The sequence below is a fragment of the Alligator mississippiensis genome, chromosome 9 (genome assembly GCF_030867095.1).
Source record: "Alligator mississippiensis isolate rAllMis1 chromosome 9, rAllMis1, whole genome shotgun sequence".
In the NCBI taxonomy this organism is placed as follows: domain Eukaryota; kingdom Metazoa; phylum Chordata; order Crocodylia; family Alligatoridae; genus Alligator; species Alligator mississippiensis.
Window position 1 is genome coordinate 2322109 of NC_081832.1, and position 26151 is coordinate 2348259.

Here is a 26151-nt window from a genome sequence, read left to right on the forward strand (position 1 = left end):
AAAAAAGAAGTCTCTTGTTTCTAGCAAAGTTTTAGCAATGCAGTGTGTTGTCCAAGCAATCCATTCCTGGAAGTTGGAAACATATCGTGAGGATTTGCTGACACAGCCTCAGCCTTAAATAAACACCTGACTGCTTATTCCTTTTGTGATTTGAGTTTGAGAGGGGAAGCAGTACTAAGACAGTTTATTAGTTTGTGCACTGCTCAGTATTTGGGTATAGTTAGATATTGTTCTGCTCCTGAGAGTCTCTGGCCTTTCATTATCCATCTGTATTTAGTTATACTGTTTCTGCCCATCTAGAATGGGAGCTGAGCCCTTCCATTGTATTCCTAATGCAGTTTAAAATGTCTGCTGTTCACATGGAGAGGGCAGCAGTCCTTTTCTTTTCCCTTCTTTCAAAGCCATCACTGCACTGAAACAATTCAGCAAATGGCTTAAACTTTCAGTATGTTTCTCGCTGCTTATTTGTCTGTAGCTGCAGCACTGTTAGCACTGGTGCAGCTATACTGCAGTGTGCTTATGGGTAAGGCACAAAAAATAGCATCAAGCTCTAGTTTCAGCCCAGGCAGTCAAGGCTAGAGTTATTGATTGAAGCCAGTAAGTGTGAAGGGAAACACAGGGCTCTCACGGGGTGCATTTATTTAGCTATTTCCTGTAAATGCAACTATTCTTTCTGTCCTTGCAGAAAAGAGTACAGAGATGGAACTGACAGACTCCATCATGGATATCGAGGACTTGGTTAAAAAAGGAAACAAGCACAGGTAAATGTTCCTTTCTGTTCCTCTTACTCCTGCTTTGGGGAAATCTTTTTTTAGTGCTAGATTCACATGTGCCAAGTTCTTACAAAAGGAACAGATTAACAGCAGGGATGAGCCAGGCAGAGTGGAGGCATATGTTGTGCAAACAGTTTCCAGCAAGTGCATCTTTGCACTTGTGCCTCCTGCCAGTCGAGTTTTGCTGGGATAGAAGGGTGCATTTCGGTCACGATGCATCGCAGAGGCCAAACACAGAGCAGGGTCAGGCGTAGGAGTAAGACAGGTCTTTCATGAGCAGAGCCTGGTAATTGTGTCAAACTAGACAGTGGTTTTCTAAGGCATATGACACCTCTAAACCCCTTGCTACCAGAGATTTAATGATCTAACCCATCATGTGAAAATTGGCCTACGGAGGAAAAACATTAGTGTATTAGCTTTTCTCCCTTTCTGTATCTTACTCTGTTTTGTTGCACTGGTCACGTGGATATTATTTCTGATATTCGTTTTACTGAACCCTGGGCACACGTGGATGGAACAGGCTATCTGCTTTAAGATCTAATGGGTCAGGTCCAGTCCATTAAGAAGCTGATTAGGAAGGCTTGAGAGCCTGAAACATAATAAATGAAGGGGGAGTGCTTTAGTCTTTCTATGGGTATTGTTTTATGGTTCATATTTATTTACTTATTTTTAAACAGAGCTTGCCCTTATTATTTATCTCGGAGCCTGAAGCAGCAAGCTGATATTATATTTATGCCGTACAACTATTTATTGGAGTCAAAGGTAACATCTTTGTCTTTTTAAGTGTAAATGCTATTTTATCAGCTTTTAGTAGATCTGCCAACAAGTGCAAAACAAGGAAACTCATTGTGTGATACATTTAAATATGAATCAAAATTCTGCATGCACTGCATCAACCTTATTTAACCAAGAACCTTGGACGGCTTCTCCCCACCCTGTTGTTCAGGAGTATGTGTGTATGGTTTTTAACAACAGCTCAGTTGTATTCAGAAAAGTTTACCCTGAAGAACACAAACATCCCTTTTGGTACCTGGTGGGTTTGAATATTTTAATTTCCTTTAATTCATGCCTTCAGTCAGCTGCTAGCCAGAATCTGTCTCACATGCATTCTGGAGAACCCTGATTTTGTTGCTGTTGTCAGCTCTCTAGGCGGTTGGAGTCTTGACTGACTGGGAATGCAATGTGCCTTTGAAATATTGCTTAGCCTTTTCAGGCTGCATTAAGAGGGTACTCTGTGTTTCACATGTAAAAATAAGACCTCTGAGGTTTGTATTGGAAAAATAAATGCCTGGACATCATCATATAAGTGATACTTGTTTTTAGAATACTTCATAACAGAAACTAAACAACATCCTTTCAGTCTTTTAGCCATTTATAGCACATTTTGAAATAACTGTCTGATGAAGTGCTCCATGATGATAAAACAGAAACCGATCTATGATATGTGTGATGCTTATTTAACTATAAATAGTAAAAAGAAAGAAAGAAAGATAGATTCCAAGATATCTTAACACTTGATTAATATTAAACATAACCCCAGCAGCTTTATCCTATCAATCAGACAGGAATTTGGGCCAACCAGACACCTCTGGGATGACTCCTTTTCTACCTTTTTATCATCCTGGGAGGTATGCCCTCAGCCCTGCTAAAAAATCCTGCCTCTTACAACATGCTCCAGAGGTCAGCGAATTAAGTTGTTTTAGGCCAAGATGGATAGAAATGTTCAGATCTCTGAACCCCTCTTGAAGAATGCGTGGCCAGTTGCATTTTTATATTGAAAGGATTCCAGCTTGATTACCTTCGCCTCATTGCAGCTGTGATGGTTTGGAGTCAACGAAGAGGCAGTATTTTAGGTAGGCAACTCTTTGACTGTTTAGGATTTAATGGCCCTAATCAAACCATAACTCCACCCAGAGGCTAACGAACCACCAATCCAGATTCCAGAGCAGTATAGACATGCCCTTTGCTTTACTTCTTAGACTCCAACCTGCTATGTGAGACAGACTATCTCTTTTATATAAGATGGCTTTATAGTATCGACTGACATACATGAGGCCTTGCTCTTTACTTGCTTTCTGATGACTTTTTAATGTCTACTTGAAAGGAAGAAGATGCACAATTTAATCGCCTGATAATTCTCTACTCCATAGAGAATAAACAAACCCTCATGATCCAGTTCTACAGCCTGTCCTTTTATGTTGTTATTGCTATCTCACCCTTTCCCCTTCTTTCCTGTTTTTTCTAAAACCATTTAGACCCGGAGATCACACAATTTAGATCTCAGGGGGACTGTGGTAATTCTGGATGAAGCTCACAATGTGGTAAGTTATTTCATCTCTCGTTTCTCCAACCTCACACAAACAAAACACCCAGCGTTTGTCTTAGTACTAGATCTCTGCAAAAGCTGTTGTAAATTATTTCAGCTGTTGCTGTAATAGTTTAGGTAGCTGGTTAGTAGGCATGCATGGGGTTCCATCTGTCTTTAAATGTGCATGAATACTAAGACTAACTAAAGCAGTTGTGTTGTATTCTATGAGCTTGTATCCACGGTAATTCATTCTTCACCTTTCATTTATAGTAGTATGATCAGTAGGATGCCAGGAGTCTAATATTGCTCCCAATCTGCTACTAATTGGGTTTCATATTTCTAGAAGAGATGAAATCTCCATTTTTTAACATTGTGCAATAAAGATACAATCAGTAAAGCGCTGTAAATCCTGTCCTTGTGCAAAGTGCATTGGATACGGAACAGAAAGACCACTAGTGCAGATGAGAGCTTTCAGAACCTACACGGTAAAACTGCAGGATGGACTGTTCAAACCAGTGATTAAGCCTAGTGAACATATAGGCTACTAAGCGGCTTGGGCTCAGTGACAGGTATTATAGACCTACCTGAAATCCCTTTGCTAAAAATGCTGTAGAGTCCCTGGAGTAGGATTGTGGGTGGCAGCACACTTCATTTACTATCCAAGAGTTTGTTGCACAACTTTATCCTTTGTTAGTCAGGATTTCCTGAAGCAACGCTAGCAGGAGCATTGCATTTGCTGGTAGAAGGAGGGATTTACCCTTTTTCTGCTGGAAAGTGTATATAATCCCAAATCCATTTCTTATGGAGCGTGGTTGAGGTGACTGAAGATGGGATGGGGAATTCAGGCCTGGCAAGCAGCGACTCGGAGGAGGACTTGGGGGTCTTGGTAGAGAATCCATTGAACCTGAACTCCCAGTGCAGTGCTGGGCCCAAAAGAGTGACTATGATCTTTGGTTGTACAAATAGGAGTGTACAAGCAAGAGTAGGGAGGTTAGTTATATTATCTTCTGTTGGGCACAAGTGTGATCACTGCTTGTATATTGTATAATGTATATCAAAAAGTAAGTTAAGGGGTGAATTTGAGGGTTTTGAAGTATCTGAAAAGGAAATAGAAAACTGATAAATGGCTCCCACTAGGATTGGAAGCAAAATCAAATAGGGAGTAGTATCTTCCATCTAAATTGGGCAAGTTGTACAGGTTTGCAGTCATCAGAAGCTGAAGCTTGACAAACTGATGTTCCTATGTGCAGCCTTTAAACCAGGGGTCAGCAACATTTTTGAGTAGGATGCCAAAAACATCCCAACCTTGACTTGAAAGATGTTGGCGTGCCAGGGGAGATGGTGGGAGAGCTGTGAAGGGCCCAATCCTTGTTGTGGCAGTGCAGCCCTGCCCCCTTCCTTGCCATCTGCCCTGAGGTGCGTGTGCACCTGCCACTGGCAATGAGCTGGGTTGGGGCTCCATGGACCCCGGTGCAGCCTCCCGACTGCCCGCCACACCTGGCTCAGGCTCTGGGCAGGCACACCTTGGGGTGGATGGTGGGGGAGCTGCGAGGGGCCCAATTTTTGTTGTGGCAGCACAGCCCCGGCCTATTCCCTGAGGCACGTGTGCCAAGCAAACTGCCTTTGCGTGCCATGCTCTGGCATACATGCCAGGACTTACCAACTTCTGCTTTAAACAGCCAGGGCATTTAATTTTTAGAACGTTTTGCCATCGAGAGTTGTTGTGGATTCTCCATCACTGGGGATCTTTAAATCAGGACTGGAGGATTATGTAAATGCATTTGTTCAGTTAGAAATTATTTTGGGGGAATCTGTTTGTCTGAATTATGCAGGAGGTTAGATTAATTAATCAAAGGCCAGGAGGAACTAAATAGCCTGGGAAATAACCAACACATACAAGACACCAAAGCAAGCCAAATTAATACTTTTTTCCTTCCATTTCATCGATGTCCCAGGAGAAGTTGTGTGAAGAATCATCTTCATTTGACTTGACTCCCTATGACCTGGCTTCAGCTATGGATGCTATAAATTTAGTACTGGAAGAACAAGCTAAAGTACTTCAACAGAATGAAATCAATGCTGAATTCAATATGGAGGTGACCAGCTCAGGTCAGTGGGCAGCTATGAGCCAGCAGTTCACAGGGGTGTCACTGGCAACAAATTTGGAAAATAATTCTTGTTTTCCCTTAATTAGTCCCTGGACAGTAGAATCTGGATAACAGATGAGTTTCCTTAATAGTGATGACGCTTAAAAGAAAGAATTAGTAGAACACGCAAAATACACTCATACGAACTCTGGCTTTGGCCTTCAAGAGCTGTAGTATCTATAAAGGCAGTAGGCAAGCCTTGTCTCACTTGGAGAACTAAAACATACTGGCTGAAAAAATTGGGATTAAGATAAGGAACAGTAGCTTAAAATATCTGAACATTTATTCATCCTTGGGCAGTTAGGATTGAATTGCTTTCCCTTCTTCACCAGGTTTGAGCGTGGAGCTTGAAGATATAGCAAAGATAAAGAGTAAGTTCCATTCTTTATTTCTTTTATCTTAACAGACGTGTCTCATTCTTTTGAATACTGAGTATGCTTCAGTAAAGCATAAAGGTTTATTTAGCTGGTAGAAGAGTTGTTCATTTTTTTTCAGTTGCTGGGGTGTTCCTGATTTTGTAATCCATCACTTGTTTGGCAGTGCGTTCGTTTTGCCATTTTGCTGTAATGAGTTTTGCTAGCCAGCAACAGTTTGTGGTCAAGAGTCTGCCCTTTCAATCAGAAACATTTTCATCCCTTGCAAAAAGATCATGTGGTGGGGATAGAAAAGAACTGGCAATCATGGAGCAAACTTTTGATTCCAAAGCACCTTGGTTTTAGGACACTTCCCCAGCATATAAAGGAAGCAGGTTAATCAGTCCATTCAGGTTGCTTGTATTCTTGCCTGGTAGTGGAAGGAAGCTGGGATGTGTAATCTGGGATTGTAGAGTGGAAAAATAAAAATGGAAATCTTTAACTTGGCGAGCCAGAAAGCATCAGGTTTCCCCCATTACCAGACTGATATGCCATGTAGCCTGCAGCTACACGCAGGATTCTTCTCAATTAGGGATTTAAAACATTATTGTTACAAACTAAATGTGTACTTCCATAGTTTGACCCTACAATTTCAAATTAATCATAATAATTATTTAGGCGTCCTGCCAATATTTCATCCATTAGGTTGAGCTGTTAATGTTACTATTTTTGCCTCTTCGTTAGGCTCTCGTTTTAGCACAATGCTTTCTCACTAAGAAGCGGCAGCTCAGCAAAGGTATTTCAGAGCGTCACAGAGCAGTGTGGCGCTTAAAAGCTCAGTTTGCTGTGTCACTGGATGCCTTTGGTTTAAAGATTGGAATGAGAATGCTGCCTTGTAGGTAGAGCGCAGGTAGGTTCTCTTTCTGGCTCTGCCATTGCCTGCTGGGTGACCTTGGCCAAGTCACTTCACCTTTCTGTGCCTTGTTTTCCCCATCTGGAAAATGGGGATCTAGATATAAAGCATTTTGAAATCCACTGATGAAAACCATTCTTTCCTCTGTAGTTGTTGACTATCCACCTTAAAGCATGTACATGTTTATGGTTCCATAACTTTCATCTCCTGGGCTCAGGTACACAGAGAAAGTGTCCTACTCACTGAACTGAAGAGGCCCTTACTGAGCCAGAGATGCAGAGGTAGCCCACCCGTGAGAGTCAGGGATAGGGAAGATGTTTGTTTTGCATTTATTTACATTTCTTTTACTACCTCAGTCCAATAAAGGCCAGAGCCCCTTGTGTATGCAGGGGAACACATGGACATGTGTTCCCCTGCTTTACACAGATTTCGTAATCAGCATTTCACGAGCTTTGCTGTGTCTTTTATAGAGCGTTTCCCCATATTTGTCTAATTTTAACCTCAGTCTTTCCAGTTGCAAAATGGAGAGCCACACTCAATTATTAAATTCCTTGAGGCTGCTGTAAGGTTCAGTTAGTAAATGGTCATTAAGTCCTTTGGCGGCGTATAAGCACAAGAGAGGATAAACATGTCAGCAATGTGAAGGTTTAGAAGCTGACTGGCTGAAATCACTAGAAGTGGAATCGAAGCATTTATACTTAATCTGTTTTGCAATCCCAGACTGGTTACAGAAGCTTGGATTCTGGAACTGGAGCTAGGTGACAATCTTCGTAACTGCAGGCATTTACAAGCGGGGTTTAGATGAGCTCTGAATGTTTCGATTCTGGGAACTGTATTACTGTTTTCTGTCTCGGTTGCCTTGCAGAGATTCTTCTCCAGCTGGAAAATGCTATCGATGCTGTGGAGCTGCCAGGCAATGAAAAGGGTGTCACTAAGGAAGGGAGGTAGGTGCCGCTCGGAGATTTTCATTCCAAGATTGCTATTCTTTATTAGTATGTTAGAGGGAGAGGGGATTTCCAGCCCAGTGAAGATGATCTGGGTTGAGAGCAACCCCTCTAAAAAGCCTCTTGACAGTAACTCCATGCTTTTAAATAGAAACCTCCAACTGAGTGAATAGCAAGAAGTGTGCCAAAAAAGTTAGCTGTTTTTAACACTAGTTATGTTGCTCTGGCTCCGGACATGGTTTTTATAATTAACTGCTGCTACGAACATGGAGTATTTTTGATGAGGTCTCAGAAATGTTCCTTATTTTACTTATTTGCTTCCATGTTGATTAAGTAGTTGACTATTTTAAATCCAAAGAACAGTCAATATTAGACAATAGGAAACATGGCACGTGTCAAATTTGACCCGAAATGACTTGCCACCATGCCTCCGGTATCTTGTAGAAGGCTGGAAGGATAGCAGGTGGTTTAGTATGTGATGGACTCTCCAGTATTCTCCTACTCTGATTCAGTTTGCTGTGCTAGCCTTTCACTGTTTACTAATGGCAGGGAGCACTGATGCCTGTTATAAACTGGAGCCACAGCTTGTATAAAAACAGTAAGATAACAGTCTGCAAACCCCTGCATAGAGGGTGTGTGCATGTATGTACATTGTGGTATGCTGAACCTGAAGAAGGTCTTTGGGTGTGGACAACCGTGCACTTCTTGTGTTAAGAGGCAACTACTTCTGTAGAGCACGCAGCAGTTGATCCGCTGTGACTATTCGGTGATTTGGAGCGATACAAGTGAGCTGTCCCCCAGCTTTGACTCAGCTGAAAAGTTGCAGAGGTTTTGCTACGCTTGCAGTTACATTCATTGTGGAAAGCGTTTGTACATGATGTGTTTTCAGAGTAAATGAGCTTTCAAGCCAAAATATGCTGACATAATTTTGCAGTAGAGTTTTTTGTTTTTCATACTTTGTTAACCCCACACATCCTGGAGAAGGGAATACAGTGAACTACTAGGAGGGAAAAGTCTTATTCTTTTGGAGTAATAAATGGTTATTTGCAAGTTTTGCCCACTTGTGCTTTTCTCTCTGAATTTGCAGCTACATCTTTGATCTGTTTGCAGAGGCCCAGATTACTTTGCAGACAAAATCGTCTCTCTTGGAGTCACTGGAACAGATTTTACAGTTTCTATCAGGCCGTAAGTATAAGATTGTCACTGTATTTAGTACATTGCTCAGTTCTGTGGGTAGTACCTGATAGTAGTTTCCCTCAGTTGCAAATAAACAGGAGCCTGCATAATTTTGGAACAAAAGGAAAATGGGAACTTTGAACAAAGCTGGACTTATTGTGCCCATACCTCTGGAGTTATAAAAAACCAAAATACTGCCAGTTGGAAGTGTAGCATATCATCAAGGTTAACACAGATTTCATTGCTGTTATTGGGCTGTGTGTTTTCATGTCCATTTTGATGACAAACCTTATTTCTGAGAGAGCACTTGGTACAAAAGCTGTGTGTGCACAAATGCATGTGCTTTAAGTGCGTTGTTCTCCAGACAGCCAAAACTAGAGCAAGCGTGAGTGGAGCTTCTTGACCTGATAATGGCTATCCTTGAGTTACGATATAGGAAAAATGAAAAGCTGCTCTCACTTTGCTCTTTTCCTGAGTGACTAACACACTTCTGCTTTAGTCTCTTAACTTCTTTGATTGATAGGTTTGTTCTTCTCTTGTCCTTCTGCAAGAAAAAGATTTGACTAATTGCTTTTACATCTCTTCAAAAAATGGTCGAGCTGATTCTCAGTTAGCAACCTTGAATGCCCACCTACTTGCCTAGTTGACAGTCACGCAAGATGACGGGTTACCTGCATTTGCAGTACAGTTCTGTTACCTTAATTAGGCAATGGTACTCCCTGGGTCGTGGTCCAGATGACTTAGTATTCAACCAAGCAAGGTGGCATAAAGTTCCCTAGAGAAGTCCTGGCTAATTGTCCGTTTCCAAAACTCCAGGCTTCTACTTTAAAAGAGCTCCATAGTATGTTTGGGAGTAAGTACAAGTGGCATGAAGGCTGCTTCTAAGTGCATGTTGGAGACCGAACAAAATGCTGAAATCCTGTTACGTTTCAATTTTTGCACCCCAAACAGTCATGGAAATCTGCTTGATTCATTTATATTTTGGCATTAGATGGTATTTTAATAATAACATGCTGTCCTCTCTAGGTACTGGGATATTTATCAACACATCTGGATTGCATAAACTTTCAGACATTATCCAGGTAAATGATTCTATGTGACATCTTCATTTTTACTTCTAAAAAACTGAAACGTTGGTAGAGAATGTGGAAAGACATTAAAGAAGTCTCTTCTGGCTTTGGACTGCTCTTTTACCTACGTGGGACTTGGCATGCTATAGACATGTCTACCTAATTATTGAATCAAGGAGTATTGCTCCCAGTTTGTCCTCAGATAATTTTGAACAGAGGCTTTATGCCTTTCACTCTGAACATTAAGGAGTGAGTACAGCTGTTGCGGTTGATTTTCTCAGTTTAGAGATTATTTATTCTCAAGTCACTCTGGTCCATGTGGATTATGGAGGGCAGCCTGCTTAAAAAATCCTGAATTAGCACTGTTCTGAATTTTCTCTTCACATGAGGATCTCTAAAAGGATCTTCTTAGTGAATTTAACTTCTTAGCTTCCAGGACTGGCCTTTCACTGCATCCTGGAGACATAAAATACATTTATGGGAAATGCTGAACTGCCTTGTGATATTCAGAAGCAAGCTATGAAAGACTTGGGCAGCTGTTTAATTCTGATATTTTTACCAAGTTGATAATGAAGGAATGTGAAATTCTACACTGCTGTTTCTTTAATCTTGTCAGATGCTGTTTTAAGCTCATGCACATAGATATCCCTTTTGGAGAAGTCAGACTTAAATATGATTCAGTTATTTCTGGTCCCCACCAGGAGGAGCTACAATCTTGTGCTGTACAGCCAATTAAGCATGGCATGTTAAGCCAGCTCTTTTTGGGCAGATGAGATCTTCCCTCGAAAGAGTAAGCTACAATTAGAAGCAGAAGTAGATTGAGATTATCTCAACTGGGTTTTTTTGGTTTATTTATGGAATGCAGAAAACTTGTAAAAGAGAGCACTCTAGGGGTGTGTTCGTGGTGGAGCAATAGCACACCAAGACAACACGGGCATTCTGCACTGTCACCTGTTGCAGAATTATAGAATAACAACTGTGTGTACATTTGACTGGGGAAGTGGGTGTAGTAAACTTGGAAGTTCACATAGGCCAGTGAACTGAAGTTCATTTCCAAGCCTTTGTGTTCAGAGGTATGACGACAGAATGGCAAAGATGTTTGGAGAACTCAGAGTTCAAACTGAAGAGTGTCTAACTTGAAATATTTTGCACTGGAAAAATTGCTGACTCTCTGGACTGAGGTCACTTAATTCCCAGAATCTGGCCATTTCACATCACTCTCCCTGTTTTGAGTCACTGTAGATCAAGCTGAACTGGACTTTTCCCAAAAGCTGCTGATGAAATTGGAACAAACTTGGTATAATTGTTTTTCTCATTGGTTATGGTTCAAGCAGTTTCTTGAAGCCTAATGTTCCCCATAGGCACCAAGTACGTGGGGGCCCGAGGGCCCTGGCCTCTCTTGGGAAGAGGGTAGGGTGACCACTCGCCCCTAACTGGGCAGAACTGAGACGTTCCCATTCTGGGAACTTAAAAGTCCCAATCCTGGGTTGCACAACTCCACCACAGCATTTATTCTAGATTCCCAGTATTGTGCTGGGATCCCGGCTTTCCGTTCACCGTGGTAAAATGCAGGAAACGGTGGGTTTCACCTTGCAGGCTGGCAGAGTTCCAGTCTGCAAGGAGCTGCAGGGAGCGGGATGCCAGGGGCACCACGTGCATGTATGTGCGTGCACACAAGCTCATGGCTGGAATACAGGCCCAGGCAGCTGTGGAGAGCAGCCCAGCTGCCTGCAGGTAAGTCTGTGGGGGAAGTGAGGTGGGGGGCAGATTGTGGCCCCCACAGTGAGGAAGGGAGTGGGGCAGGGGCCAGGCCTCAGGGCACTGCCCAACCAGACCCCACTGCATTGGGGCCAAGGCAGGGAGTGGGAGAGAATCACAGGCAGCTCATTCAGGGGTGGAGAAGGGGCTGCTGGAGAGGTGGGCATGGGGGGGCACATGCCCCTCAGTTTTGTGCACAGGACGGAGGTGGATGTGGGCTGCCTGCTGTGGGGTCAGGGCTTCCTGCCCTACTGGCTTCCCCCTGGGAGCTCTACACTGCCATGGCAAGGTGCCCCCTGCCCACCCAGCAAAAGCAGGGGTGGTGGCATGGAGTTGTGACCTCCACTGCTGCTGGGCAGACAGGGGTCACCTCGCCATGGCAGCATGGTTGGCACAGGGCTCCTGGGGGCCTGGAGCGCCAAGTGCCTACATCCACCCCCTGCACCCTCAAAGGGCTCTGCTCAGCTCTGCTCCAGCCATGCTGCCCGGAGGTCAGGGGGGCATCATTTTAGGCCCCCGGCCAGCAGATTAAGAGTTGGCTCCTGTGCACAATGATGGCATGGGTTTGTATAATCACCACTGCTTCATTCATGCTCGGTGCTTTCTTGTTTAATATGAAAACATTCACAAGGCCAGAGTCAATATTTAGACGCTTAGTCAATGACGCAGGAACTAAATTACAGCAAAATTAATGAGGCAGTTAAGGTAACAGCCTGGTGACCTTTCAAACTGATGAATTTTTCAGTGGCCTCGTGCCCTAGTTCATTCAGCGTAGTGCCCTGGATTCAGCCCTGTCAGAGACCTTACACCCTTTGATTTGGAAGAGCTCTGCCATACGCACCCTTTTCCAGGAAAATATGCTGCTTGGAAATGTGGGTTGTAAATGTTTAAGTACCACCTAAATTCTAGAAATCTTGGGAAACAAAAGTCCTGTCTGGCAGCAGGGAGATGGAAGAAAGCTGTCTGTGCAGGAGGAAAGGAAGCAGGACCAAAGTGATCTTCAGTCATGCTATTATGTGGTTTCTTCTGCACTTTCTCTCTGGGCACAGCACCAGCTCTACTGTTTTTCTGTTTGTAAAGGATTATACGCCAACCGTTGGCCTCTCTGTCTTGCCAAAGGGCTTACCCTGCTGCTTGTTATAAATACTTTATGATATTACGTATTATAGTCTCTCTCGCTCCTTGTAACTACGGTGGCTGATATGCTCCTAAACCTCTTCCACGGTGGCCCCTGGCCTTTGAAGGTCTAGTGCTGTAATGAAATGTTGCTGTTTCTAAATGATGCTTCTGAGCCGCTTTTTGTCATGTGGCAGCATTTAGGTAGATATGTCTTCACCTCCTTGAAGAAGGGTACTTGTGCCTGAAAGCTTGCAAAGAACTTTGTTCCAGCTGCTCAGCTGGTCTAATAAAAGAGATCACATAGTTTCATAGACCCAAAGACCCTGGCCTGCCTGTGTCCTTAGACCAACATGGCTACATCCAAAAACCCTGCACCTCCTTGGGGAGTCCTAAAAAATGCGATGTGTGTAATGGTGAATTGTCCCATGTTTCTATCAGGAACTGCCTGTTTTGGCAGATTGAATAAACTTTTATTTCTTTCCAATATGGAATTCGACAGGAAGGGACGGAGGTTTTCTGTTTTGTTTTTTTTCATTCAGTAATCTCAGGGAAACAATACTGCCTTCCTTGCAGCAGAACTGGCTGCTCCACACCCAGTAGCTGATTCTAGCCCTCAGACCTGAACAGGCTCTTTCATTCTCCATTGTCCTCGCTGTTGCTACTGAGGCCCTGCTGGAGTTAGCTGTGCTGCTAGAAAGCAAATGTGTTCAGAAGCACACCCCTGAAAACCACGCTTCTGGAGGCAGGCCGTCGGAAGGACAGCATGACTCTTGACCTCTTTGTCGCAGGGCAACGGCTGGACATGGTGCTGTACTTTGATTAGTGGGCTGTACGTTTTCTGGGTATGCGAACAGGATTGGGAACAAGTTACGTTCCAACTGAGGTTCAGTTCGAGCTCAGGACCGTTATGCTGGGGACGTGGTACGAACCTGTTTATCTTGGTTCTTGTCAGCCGAATGTGCCTTATTGCTTCATGCAGTGGGAGTGGACCTCATTCTTCTTATGACTCATTTCCATGGGAAATACAAACCAGAAGGGTTTGGTGGCAAATCTCTGGGTCTTGTTGCCTCCCATTTCTTTTTAAATACACCACCCTTTGGCCTAAAAGGAAAATGTCAGACTAGTTCTACATCATCCAGAACTTCTTCCACTTGAAGCTCCTTTTCACCTTGCCTTTACCAGTCTCCATCAACCTGTTAAGAGTTGGTGCTGACTCTCTGTATCTAACTGGTGCTGTGGTGTCTGGTGCAATGGGTGCTGCTTGTTTCCAGCAAGTCCCAAAAGGAAAAGATCTAAACTTTGATGCTTCAGCTCACTGAGTCGAAACAAGGCTGGCCCCGTTCGATTTGCAGCGCAGAGCCGGTCCTGCATACGTGAATGGCTTTGTGCCCGTGGACGCAGCGTGTGCCCAGCCAGGAGGGCGTTGCGTTTCTATACAGACCCTGATGTACTGAACGCGTGGGCTCTGACGTGCTGCTAGCACTTCGTATCCATTGATATCGAAGTGATCTGCAGAGCAAGGTTGAGTAGGGAAAGAGTCTCAGAGGAAATAATGTGTTTGTGGTTTCAAGCAGGGAGGAGGGGGTCAGCCTGAAACAGTCCAGGTCTTCTGGGTTCTTTATTTGCCCCAGGCTGGTTCTTTGTGTGTGGGATGACCTGGTTCCTTTGTTCCAGAAGCTTTCATTTTCCATTTTTTTGAGCAGCTTATTTTTATGAGTGGATTTTCCAAAACAAAGAAAAAATTAAACCTCAACAAAATCCTGCTTCACTGCTGTCCTGTGACTGTTTTTCCATTGTTTAAACTTTCCAGAATTCTACTTCTGTTTCTTTTTTTCAGTGGGAAATAACTTCCGTTTTACTGCCATCTGGGTAGCTGGGAGCACTGCTAAATTCCTGAAGAAATGTTGTTTGGAAAACAGTTATAAACAGTTTGAGAACCCAGCTGCTGTCCCTAAAGAAACCCTGACCTTCTAGTTGAGCTTGTCGTTCCGTGTGGAAAGGGGAGTTGCTTTTTAGTTGCAAGACGTAGGAAGAGCAAAGAGGCACTGTCCGATCAGGACAGAGCCGATGCTACTTCTGATTTTATATGTAGAATTTGGAACCAATAACGGCTGCTCTTGTCTTGGAAAAGGACACTGGTAGAGCACGATGTTGTGGCTGAGATTTTAAGCTGAAGTCAGAGGATTCAAAAGGGCCGTCTTCAGAGCAGCTATGACTCTGCCGTCTTGTGCACTGTAGTGCTTCCGTTCATCATAGAGCAACTCGATCCTGTTCAGTTGTGTCTACGGTATACATACGCTCATTGCTGTCGCTTGTGTAAATCGGGTATTTGCACACACAAGTGGCTAGCCCACTGCATGAAGCAGCAGAAACGTGCACTCTCATAGAGAGAGAGAGAGAGCATGCAAGCTCTGGGGAACCCAAGTTCACTTCAGCAGATGCTGTGAAATGAATGTGGGTTCATGAAGGCTTGTGCTTTCTCTCTCTCTGTCAAAAGTCTTTTTTATTCAGTCTGTAAACGTGCATATCTACCCTGCCTTCTGACTGACTTCAAACTAACACCTCTCTTAGTTTGTAGAGCTGTCCATTTGCATTCAGCTACCTGATTTATGCATTCAGGTGCTGTAACTGTGTACACCAGTGGATATACAATCATGAAAAGCATCTGAAAATTGAGTCTAATATATTGAAATACTTGTAGGTATGCCCACTTTCTGATTTATAAAATGTACCCTGAGTTTTTCCCCTCTGAGTTGCCTGTAGAAATATCTTTACTTGGAATTAATTCGCTGCTGCTTTTATTAATGAAGAGGACTGAAGGATGTCTTTTAAAGTTAGAGCAGTGGCAGTTATTTTGCGAATAGTGTTTTGGTGCGTGCATTCTTGACTTTGCTGGGACATCTGTTAAAGTTCTGTCTTTTTTTCCATCTGTTTCCTAGACTGTATTTAGCACTGATCCTCCAGAAGGCACATCAAGCACCAACCCAGTTCAGTCTGTATCGAAACATTATAAGGTATGGGATGCCTGGTATGTTTTTGGCACGGTCTTTCTGTCCTTATGTGGCTGAGGTAATACAGTCAAGACTCAGAAGTGGCTAGGGTAGCAACATAGGTTGTGGAATCCCAGAAGGAGGCAAGGAATGTCTTTGTTAAAATAAAGGTGTAAGATTAGAATTTGTTGCTCCAGTTCCAGGAAAAAAGGAAAACATCTGATTTGTAGTTCTAAAATTTGTCTTAAGAAGCAAGGAACCACGAGGATGCTGCATCCATGAGTTCTTGAAGATTTTGCCATGTGCCTGCTTTTTTTGGAAGAGATAGATGGGATTTCATCAGAGTCTTTGTTCCAGCATAGTGGGCCTCAAGTTCATCAGAAATGATTGTATAACACCCTGCTTCTCTTTTTCACGTTATCTAAGCATACTTCATAGTAAAACTGTTAATCAGTTCCTCCCCCCACCCATAAAAAAAATTGCACAGTATGGGAACAGATAACAGTGGGCGGGTGAAAAGGTTTGAGATAAATTGTCTTATATAGCAACTTGGAAGCACCAGAATTGATTCCTGTCGGGAAAAGAAAAGCAGCTATGGTAGTACTTATTTTGTTCATTTTCGAATGAAGTTTGCAAAAGCCTGTCTATCCAAAGACAACACAATACATGTATATATATATATTTTGTCCTCCCCCTCCCCTGTGCCTCCCAAAATTGGGATTAACTGACCCTTTCAATACAGTGCGACTGCTGGGGATGTAGCTTCATTTGGATAAATCAAATTCCTACCACATTTACTAAATAAATGTTGACTGATGGCAGAGACTCCTAGGTAATTTAGAAAGAACCTGAGCCTTTGTAGCACAGATTCCCTCTCATTAGACTTCAAGCTTTAACACGTCAAAACTGCACCTCCCTACTGTTTGGTATCATTATCTGCTATGCAGCTGGTCAGGCTTCTGTCCTGTCTGTGCTCCAGACCCCTGAGACTTGGAGAGCGAGATGTAACAACACTTTGATTGATCCTAATCCAGCCGCTTTGCTTTTTTAGCTGGTGACTCGGTCCTTTCCTTCTTTAGAATCTGCATCAGTTGTAAGCTAGATATCATTTGTTTGCCCCAGATGTGCAGCTGCTGTGTGCATGATGTTATTCTGCTAGAGTTCCTCGTTAACTCCTAGCTGCTCATCTTATGTTCCCTGTAGTTCAGTTCCCTTCATCATTGGGAACATCTTCTATTATTTGTTCACATCTAACGTTTTGAAAATGTCTAAGTTCTACCAATTTTCCCTTCGGAAGAAAAGGAGCTTAGTTTTTTTATTAAAATGTGATTCCTGTGACTTTTTTGTTTGGTGTAATATTCCTAGGAAATATCCTTCCTGTGGGCCTGTATGTTCTTATTTCCCAGGGGAACACAGGTGACTAACTGACTGTCTCTCTTACATGCAATCCAGAAGCTCTCCATGCCAATAAATTGCTCCAAACTAGCAGTTTAAGTATTGGCCATCTTTGCAGGGTGTGAGCAAGAGGAGAGAAAAGGCAAATGCAAACAGTGCTAGCACTATAAAAAGTGAACCTTCGCCATTCAGAGCAGGAGCCAGGATTGGGAATGATGCATCTGCGTTTCTTTTTGTACAGCAGTCTGGAAACATGTTACTTCCCTGTATTTTCTACAGGTGCACATTCATCTGGATACCAGCAATCAGAGAAAGAAGCAGAGGACAGACCTATGGAGTGCATCTGTTACAAAAAAGCAAGGTACAGGAGTGGGTTGGGGTGAAAGCCCTTTAACAGCTAAACTAAAAGTCACTCAGCTGGTTCATCCTTAAAATAAAATACTGGAAGCTGCCCCAGTGGTCAGAAATGTATCTGTATTTTACCCTTTGGTACCATACACTGACCCAGGAAGGAACCTTCTGGCAGGTTAGGAGCCTCTGCCTAGCCTTCTTTAAATGTAAAAATGGATGTAGTGATTGGGAAGGTGAAATAGGCTTGCTGCTTAGGGTTTGCTCGTGGCTCTACTAAAGTTGCACCACTTTAACTAGTGGAATTGTTAAAGTAGTACAAGCCCTCTAGTATCGACATAATTGTCAGCATTAAGGTGCTTTATATCAGTATAGCTGTTCTTATATGGAAGGAGAAATGACCTATATAGATAAAGCTCTTTTATACCAGTACAACTGTCAGCCCTACAGCTTGTGCTGGTATAACTACTCTGTTAAAAAAAATCAGGTCTTAAACAAAACAGTGATGTAGCATAAAAAGTACTACAATACAGACATAATCTAATAAGCAAGAGCATCCACTGGGATTGGGAGGAAATCATCCTAGAGATCATCTTAATGCCTTTGATTTTGTTTCTTGATTACGTGCATATTTTTCTCATGGTTGATTTGCTGGTTAGGACTGTGGCATACGCTTTGTGAAAAGGGGGTAGCATGGGCTAAGGAGAAAAGGCAGCTGGGGATCTTTGCAGTTCTCTGCTGTGCAGTTATGTATCTGTGCTCTGTAGGCTGGTGCCTCGTGAGTTTGGGTGTTCTGGAATCTCGTCCCTTTGCTTCTGTATCCAGCCCCGTTACAAATAGCAGGTCAGGTAGGGTTGTGGTTCCTTTAAGTGGCAATGAGAGCACTGTTGGGGGCTTCATGTGCCTGCAAATGGAGAATTGATGGCAGGCTTGCTGGGTGTAACTCGGAGAAGGTTAAATCTTGGCCCCTTGCTATGCAAAAATTCTTTTGGATCCGAGGTAATATTTATAAAACCTCCTGGGTTCCTCAGGTGAAAGGCAGCGTAGAAATGTTGCGTTTGGCCAGGAAGTCTACGCTGTATTAAACCCAAGTCTGTCAGGAAGAGTTACGGTGCAGTTTTACCTCTGGCAAGGAGGAAATTTGCTCCTAGGTGCACAAAAATATGCCAGTATGTGCTGTAGTTTTAATAAAGATTAAATTGTCTAATCTTGATGGTAGCGTTTCAGTAGAACTCCCATATTTTATGGTTGAAAAGCCATAATTAATTTTGTTTACTCTAAGATCCTATCGTCAGTCTGTTATAAAACTTCCCTAGGCAGTCTATTCCGCTGCCTCACTGTTCTCACGGTGAAGAAGTTTTTTCTGCATATCCAATCTAAATGTACTTTGCTGCAACTTCAAGACAGTGGCCCACATCCTCCTCTTGGCAGCAAGAGAGAAGAGGTTCTTTATCTCCTTTTTATGGTAGCCTTTCGAGTATTTGCAGACTGCTCTTATGCCCCTCTTCAGGGCTTTTTCCACAAGCTGAACGTGCCCAGCTCCTTGAGCCTCTCCTCGCATGACTTGCTTTCCAAGCCTTTGATCATCTTTGTTGACTGCCTCTGGACCCCCTTTAACTGCTTCACCTCCTTTTTAAAGTGTAAGGCCCACAACTGCACACAGTATCCAGATGAGACCTAATCGAAGCACTATCACCTCCCGTGTTTTGCACCTAATGCTTCTATTGATGCAGCCCAAAACCACGTTGGCATTTTGTGCAGCTGCACCACACTGCAGACTGCATTGACAAATGTATTACAAACCTTTAGGTGAAGAAATACTCTAAATACTCTCAAAAATGAAGAAATGCTCTATTTTTATTATCTGCAGGACTAGCCAATCCTGTCATTCTCAGGGGGCTTCCAAAAACAAGCTGCTCTGAGTAATGCTTTGGCTTGGAGAGGTAATCGGAACATCTTGTCTGCTACTAAAACATGATGCTTGGGGAGGACAAGTTGTTGCATACAAAACCATGAAACAATGCAGCAAAAAACAAACACACACGTTGTGCTCGTTTTCCTGCCCCTACGCACACAAGCAATAATGTCTGTCCACAGATATTCCTGTAAAAGAAGATTGGGTAATATCTGTGGAAAACAAAACTTCCAGGTTGTTAAAGAATCTCGCTTCTATTAACACTGACACCAGTAAGGTCAATATTGACTTCATGGAAATACTTAGCACTGTTGCACACGCTCAGTCCAGATCACCATTACTGCTATTCTTAGAAATGGGACGCAGTTCTGAGTCAGGAGAAGCGTTTTTACATGGAAAAGATGCACAATGTCCCTTATTTAAATGCCAGAGTGCTTTATCTTATCTGATAACACAAAGACCATTTTTGACAGGCCTACAGCCAATTTATTCTGTTTCCCTCCAACACTGTATATCACCTCCCACAGGAGACAAATACAGGGAATTAAATATAATTTTATGTGCCTTCATGCTTGAACCAGAGATTGTCAGCACTGGTCTGGTTTTTCCTGATGGTTGTGTTTTAGTAAAAAACAAAGAATAAAGGGCAAAGGAACTAGGATGCTAGATTTCAGAAAGGTGGATTTCATCCAGCTCAAGGAGCTAATAAGCACGGTGGCATGGGAGGATAAACTGAAGAATAAAGGCACCCAGGAGAGCTAGGAGCTTCTAAGGGGCACAGTATTGGGAACCCAACAAGAAACTGTCCCGACATGATGGAAGCACAAGAAGAAAAGCAAGAGACCAATGTGGCTGCACAAGGAGCTTCCAAAATGCCTCAAATGCAAAAGGCAAGTGCAAAGGTAATGGAGGAACGGGCAGGTCATGAAGGACACCTACAAGGAAACGGCAAGAACCTGCGGGGACAAAATCAGGATGGCAAAGATGAGAACGAGCTGCACCTGGCAACGGAGGTTAAGGACACCAAAAAACGTTTCAATAAGTATGCTGGCCAGAAACAAAGGACCAAAAAAGCTGTGGGTCCTCTGTTAACAAGGCACAGGAACTCCCAGCTGAAGATGCAAAGGTGGAGCTACTCAACAGCTACTTTGCCTCAGTCTTTACAAAAAAATTAAGCTGCCAGACACCGAACAGGGATTATCTGGATAAGGAAAGGGGCAAGCAAAGGAAGGAGATAACAAGAGAGATTGTCAGAGCTTTTGTTGGGTCTGAATCAATTTAAGTCAGCAGTGCCAGATGAGTTTTGTCCCAGGGTCCTGAAGGGGAGCTGGCAGAGATCTTGGAGCCCTTGGCAATGATCTGCATGAAGTTGTAGGAGACAGGCCAGGTACCAGAAAGTGAGGAGGAGGACCCAGGCAACTACAGACCAGTTGGCCTCACCTCAATACCTGAGTATTTAATGGAGCACCTCCTAAGGGGCCCAAAAATGTCTGTTTTCAAAGGATTTTATGGAGAAGCTGTGCCTTGATTGGATTAACTTAAATATCCTGGGCTAAGTTCTAGCTTTGGTCTTCCTATCTGTTCTAAGTCAGTCAGCTGGGGAAGCAGAGACTGCTCTGGTCCTGGGCCCTGCACAACCTGTAGGGTCCATGCTGTGAAGGCACCCTGTACATTTAGACAGGAAGTGAGATTTCAGGCAGGGGATATTGTTGGTGGCATGGGGAAGGTTTTTATGTGGGCTGGTGTCACCTTGCCCTGGCCCTCTGCACCACTGGAGTGTCCTCTTCAGCTAGGTTTTAAATGTGCCCCTTGGCATGAAGGACCCTGCTTTCTCTGGGTGACATGCCCAGACCTGTCTTGATATAGGGCCAATTAGAGACTGTTTCCACAGTGCTAATGATGAGTGTACAGGCTAGACAGGGGGAGAGGGAAGCCAGAGGTTTTGGCAGTTGGCTAAAGGAGAGGTTGGGGATTTGGGGGCATGAGAAGCCAGCTTAGGTTTTGGCTTCCAGAAGATGTTGAGGCTGTTAGCTCTGGGGCAGAGTGCCCCTTTACTTTCCCCTTCCCCTCGTGAGCAGGGGTAGAGATCAGTTGTTTTTTCAGGTGACCAAAGTTCCTAGTTCTTCATCCCACCTGTCTGGTTTTTCTACCCTATCTTCCACTCGCAGTACCTGTTGCACCATGAAGCCAACTTCTGGATGAAGGACTGACCTAGTTATATCCACTCTGTGCATGCAACTGCTCAGACTCAAGGTTTTGGTATCTTGGGTATCTTTGATCTGATCCACAACTGTCTGCCTTGAAAATAGGAACTACTGAAATGGAAATGGGAGCAGGGGGGAAATTTTGACCCTTTAATTCCTGTTTTGAATAGGCAGAATTAAGACCAGGATGGGTGAAGCAGAAACCCAGATTCTGGCTGCTCTTGAGTACCCGTGGAAGGTTAGCTCCGGAGTCTGGCTTTCTGATTTGAACCTCTCTTTAGTTTATCGAACGCCAAATGGGGCAGGGCGCCCTCCACCGCTCCGCGACGTGGCCTCCACTGCACGGATCTCGGTTCTTAGAATTTTGCTTCCTATCTGATACAGGGAAGATCTTGAGCTACTGGTGTTTCAGCCCTGGGTACAGCATGCATGAGCTGGTTCGTCAGGGAGTCCGGACAATTATCCTCACTAGTGGGACTCTCTCCCCACTCTCCTCCCTCACAATGGAAATGCAGATGTAAGTACCTTTCTCTGGGGTGCACACTAAACTCGGTGGTTCGGGGTATTTACTGTCTTGATACCAATCTCATCATTTGTTGTAAGTGTTTGGGGTTGATAGCTGCAGCATGGCTTCTGGAATGAGCGTGCGGCAGACCTTTCTGCTTTCTCCTCAGACCTTTCCCTGTTTGTCTGGAGAATCCTCATGTCATCGATAAACACCAGATCTGGGTGGGGATCATTCCAAAGGGACCAGATGGAGCTGTGCTCTCCTCTTCCTATGGAAAAAGGTAATAAATTATGCCATTTAAAATGTTGGTTTAAAGTCTTGGGTCTTGGCACATGGATTCGATTTGAAGGCTGAGCATTTGCAGAATGTTTAGCTTTCTCTGTAGTTTGTTGCTGAGAGGAAGTGATTTGCAGATTAGAAAACGGGGGTTACAGTTGAAGTAGAAATCTTAAAAACTAGGACTGGAAAGAACCTTCAGACATCATCTCATCCACCGCCTGCTCTTTTGTAATATGCAGCCAAAACAATCTTTGCAAATTAAGGTGATTAATTCTTGCTCTACCCACAGTGGCTACGAAGAGCACACAATCATTGTCATCTTTATAACAATCTTTCAGCGATTGGAAAACTTTGTCATATTCCCCCTAAGTCTTCTCTTTCCTCGGAAAAATCAATCCACTTCTTTTGACACTAATGTTTTCCAAATCTTTCATTACTCTTTTCGGTTGCCTGCATCCGCAGAGTGGCCCAAACAGGTCAGCTGGAGGTTTTTGGGAGCGTTCCAACAGATATTTCAAAGGAATGTTGCACTTCATTGGCAGCTGGGTTTGTGCTTGGGTTCTTGACAAAAAGCAGAACTTTTCTGCTCTAGGGGAAAGGAAATGGAATCAGTGAAGGCTGGAAAATAGGATTCTCCCCTTTTTTGTTCCTGCTTTGTCATATCATTTTCAACATCAGACTTATTCATATAATGTGAAGATAAAAAATTCACACTTTACCAAATCTGGTGGATTATGGGTTTGTCAGCTCTTGAAAAGTCATTCACCCAACCTAGTGGTGTAACTGGGGTGGTGCCACTGAAGCTCGCCCTAGGTTTTTCGGATATCGAGGAAGTGCCTTTGCTGTACACATGGGTTTTCTGTTTTTTTGGGGGTTTTTTTAATTCTCTTCCCCATATTACCCAAAGGAGGTACAGTCTGATGCATTTGTTCATCCACTTTGAGTTCAGTGTTGTAGAGAAACAATTCCCCAGGCAGAGACTACTTAAGTTTGAGTTTAGCTTGGAGTAGACCTGACTTACCTCTTCTTCAGCAGTATCCCAAACCCCCACACAGACTACCCCGAGCAGTCTGCCCTTCCCACAAGAAGGGAGAAGGACCATGCTGTCTTTTGAGATTTTGTTGTTTCCATCATTTTAACATGGAAGGCATTCAGATATTGCAGGGGTGGTAAGCAGTGTAAAACACTGGGCATATAGATGGTAACATTTGTGTCCGTGTTGGAGGGTACCAATATCAGTTGTTGCATAACAGTGCCATCCTATGATGCCGTAGGAATACAGGTGTGGCAGAACCTCTGCCACTTCAGCCCTGCTTCATTCAGGGTCAAGGTTAGAGTGGGGGCCTTGTTGCACCTTACGCTGCTTAGCGTTAGTCACACCTTCCACTTGAGCGGCACACCTGTGTGGAGCGGCTGCACCTTAATGGAGCAGGAGCTGGGTTGTGCAGATCAAGAGAAAACCCTGCCCTGGCGTGGCAGAACTTTGCGCCACATAACAAGTGCTTTAAGCCACTTTATGGTGTTAATGTGTGGAGAATCCAGGAATTAAGAGCTCCAGGAGCTGCCCCAAATTACTGCGTAGCGAGGCCCTGATTTAGCTCATTCGTACTGCTATGCTCATGCACAGGCAGCAGCTCCAGCGTAGCAGTTGATGCACGCTCTGAATCAGTAGCTCCCCTTCCCCTTTCAGAATTGCTAATGCATCTGTTTGTTCCTGCCCTTAGATAAAGCATCGCAAATCCAAGAATCTTAGAGACCACTCTTTAAGTTCGCTGTGATGTCAGATCCTGTAGCACGTGTCTCTTTTCATTGTGCCTTGCATGAGGGGAGGGAAACGTGCAGCACTTGCCATTGTCCATCTGGCACCAGCATTTGTAGCCTGTGTAAACATTAAGTTACTTTTTTTCTGCTTCACGCTTTTTTTGGGGGAGGCAAAACATGCAAAACTCTCTGGAACAAAGAGAATGAGATATGAGGAAGTGGCTGTAGGGAGAGAATAGTTGGATTCTCCATAGGAAGTAGCACTGTCAAAAGAATACCGGACCGTGCCCGCAGAGCGGCGCTGACTCAAAGATTGTTAGTCACATTGTCTAATTCAGCTGGCACTGGAAATACAGATATTAAATCAACTCCTCCTGTCGCATGGCACTGCCACACCTAGTTAATAACTCCTATCAGTCTTGGCAGCTTCTTCACACTGCTGTCTGGGAGGATTTTGTTCATGATTTCATTTTTAATCATGAACCTCATTATCTGTAGGTACTCATGCTTTCATGACTGAAGGCTGATGCATTGTGACCTAGATTTTCTTCAGGGCTAAAACCTAGTTCCAGTTGTTGCTTTTCTAGTTGATCATGACACTGTGCAGGTAGGCCTAATTATTGCTAGCTGCTTGGAGGGCAGTGGTCCGTGGTGGTAAGTGTTGTACTAAACCTAAGAGTTGTCAGAGCATCTTCCTCTCTTTCTGTAAAGATGGGACCAGGAAGTTAGTGAGGACACGTGCATACGTTTTGTGGAGGGATAAATGACGTGCAAAATGAGGAGTGGAAGGGACCTTAGGAAGTCATGTAGTCCACCCCACTGCTCAAGGCAGGACCAGTCCCAGCTACATCATCCCAGCCAAGGCTTTGTCTGTCTGGGTCTTAAACACCTCCAAGGATGGAGACTCCACCACCTCTCTGGGTAACCTAATTCCAGTGCTTTACTGCCCTCCTAGTGAGAGTTTTTCCTAATATACCTCAACGTCCCTTGTTGCAGCCTGAGCCCATTGCTCCTTGTTCTGTCATCTGCCCCCACTGGGAACGGTCCAGCTCCATCCTCTTTGCAAAGATCCTTTAGTTGAAGGCTGTCATCAAATCCCCTCTCGGTTGTCTTCTCCAGACTAAATCAGTCCAGTTCCTTCAGCCTCTCTGCAGGAGACGTGTCCTAGCCCCCAAGCCATTTTCATTGCCCACCTCTGGACTCTCTCTGACTTGTCCACATCCTTTCTGTCAGGGGGGCTCAAAACTGGACACAGGACTCCCGATGTGGCTTCCCCAGTGCCAAATAAAAGGGAAGAATCACTTCCCTCCATCTGCTGGCAGTGCTCCTACCAATGCAGCCCAGGATGCCGTTAGCCTTCTTGGCAACAAGGGCGCACTGCTGGCTTGTAGTCAGCTTCTTGTCCACAGTAACTCCCAGGTCTTTTTCTGCAGAGCTGCTGTTTAGCCCATTGGTGCCCAGCCTGTACCGGTGCATGGGATTGTTCTGTCCTCCTTGCAGGACTTTGCACTTCTCTTTATTGAACCTCATGAGATTTCTTTTGGTCCAGTCCTCCATACTGCACTAGTACTGACTAAGGGGTTAGACATGTTAACAAGAGGAGCCCCTCCTGTCTTTCCTACCTCAAGGAACCTGGGGCTGTTTTAACAATACAAAGTGGGAGGGAAGTACACGAAGAAAACGTGGACATCATGATGTCTAGAGGTAACGCTTGAAAATGCTGTGTTCTGGGGTGAGGGCTGAAGACACAGGAAGGGAAAGTATGTGGGATTAGGGGTGCCTTACTCCAGGCAAAGAGTTTCAAAATGAGAACTAGTTAATATAAAAGAAACTGCATGGTGATATTGTTGTTTTAATCTCTTTGAAGGTTTTCTGAGGAATATCTATCTTCTCTGGGGAAAACTATAGGTAAGTGCAGTATACTCGGATCCTAGAAACAAGCCATGGTGCTTGTAAATAGGTGGGGAGTGGGGGGCAGAAAATGACTTCTTATGAACAGGCACAAGCAGTTATGATATCCAAAAGGGGAGAACTTTGTTTGTGAGCTGTTTCTAAAGACTTCTTACATCCTGAAATAACTAGCCTGTTGCTTTAAGAGAGCATGTGATATTGAATTACGTGCACATTGTATATCATTCTTTCCGTATGCTGAGCACATCTTTCACAGCATACCTACTCAGCACAGACTGA

At 43.9% G+C, this 26151-nt stretch overlaps 1 protein-coding gene across 4 annotated transcripts in view; it reads right to left on the reverse strand.

The window, feature by feature from the left end:
- Positions 1-26151, reverse strand: part of STMN3 (stathmin 3) — a 110435-nt gene that overhangs the window by 43011 nt on the left and 41273 nt on the right. The gene's annotated exons all lie outside the window — the stretch shown is intronic.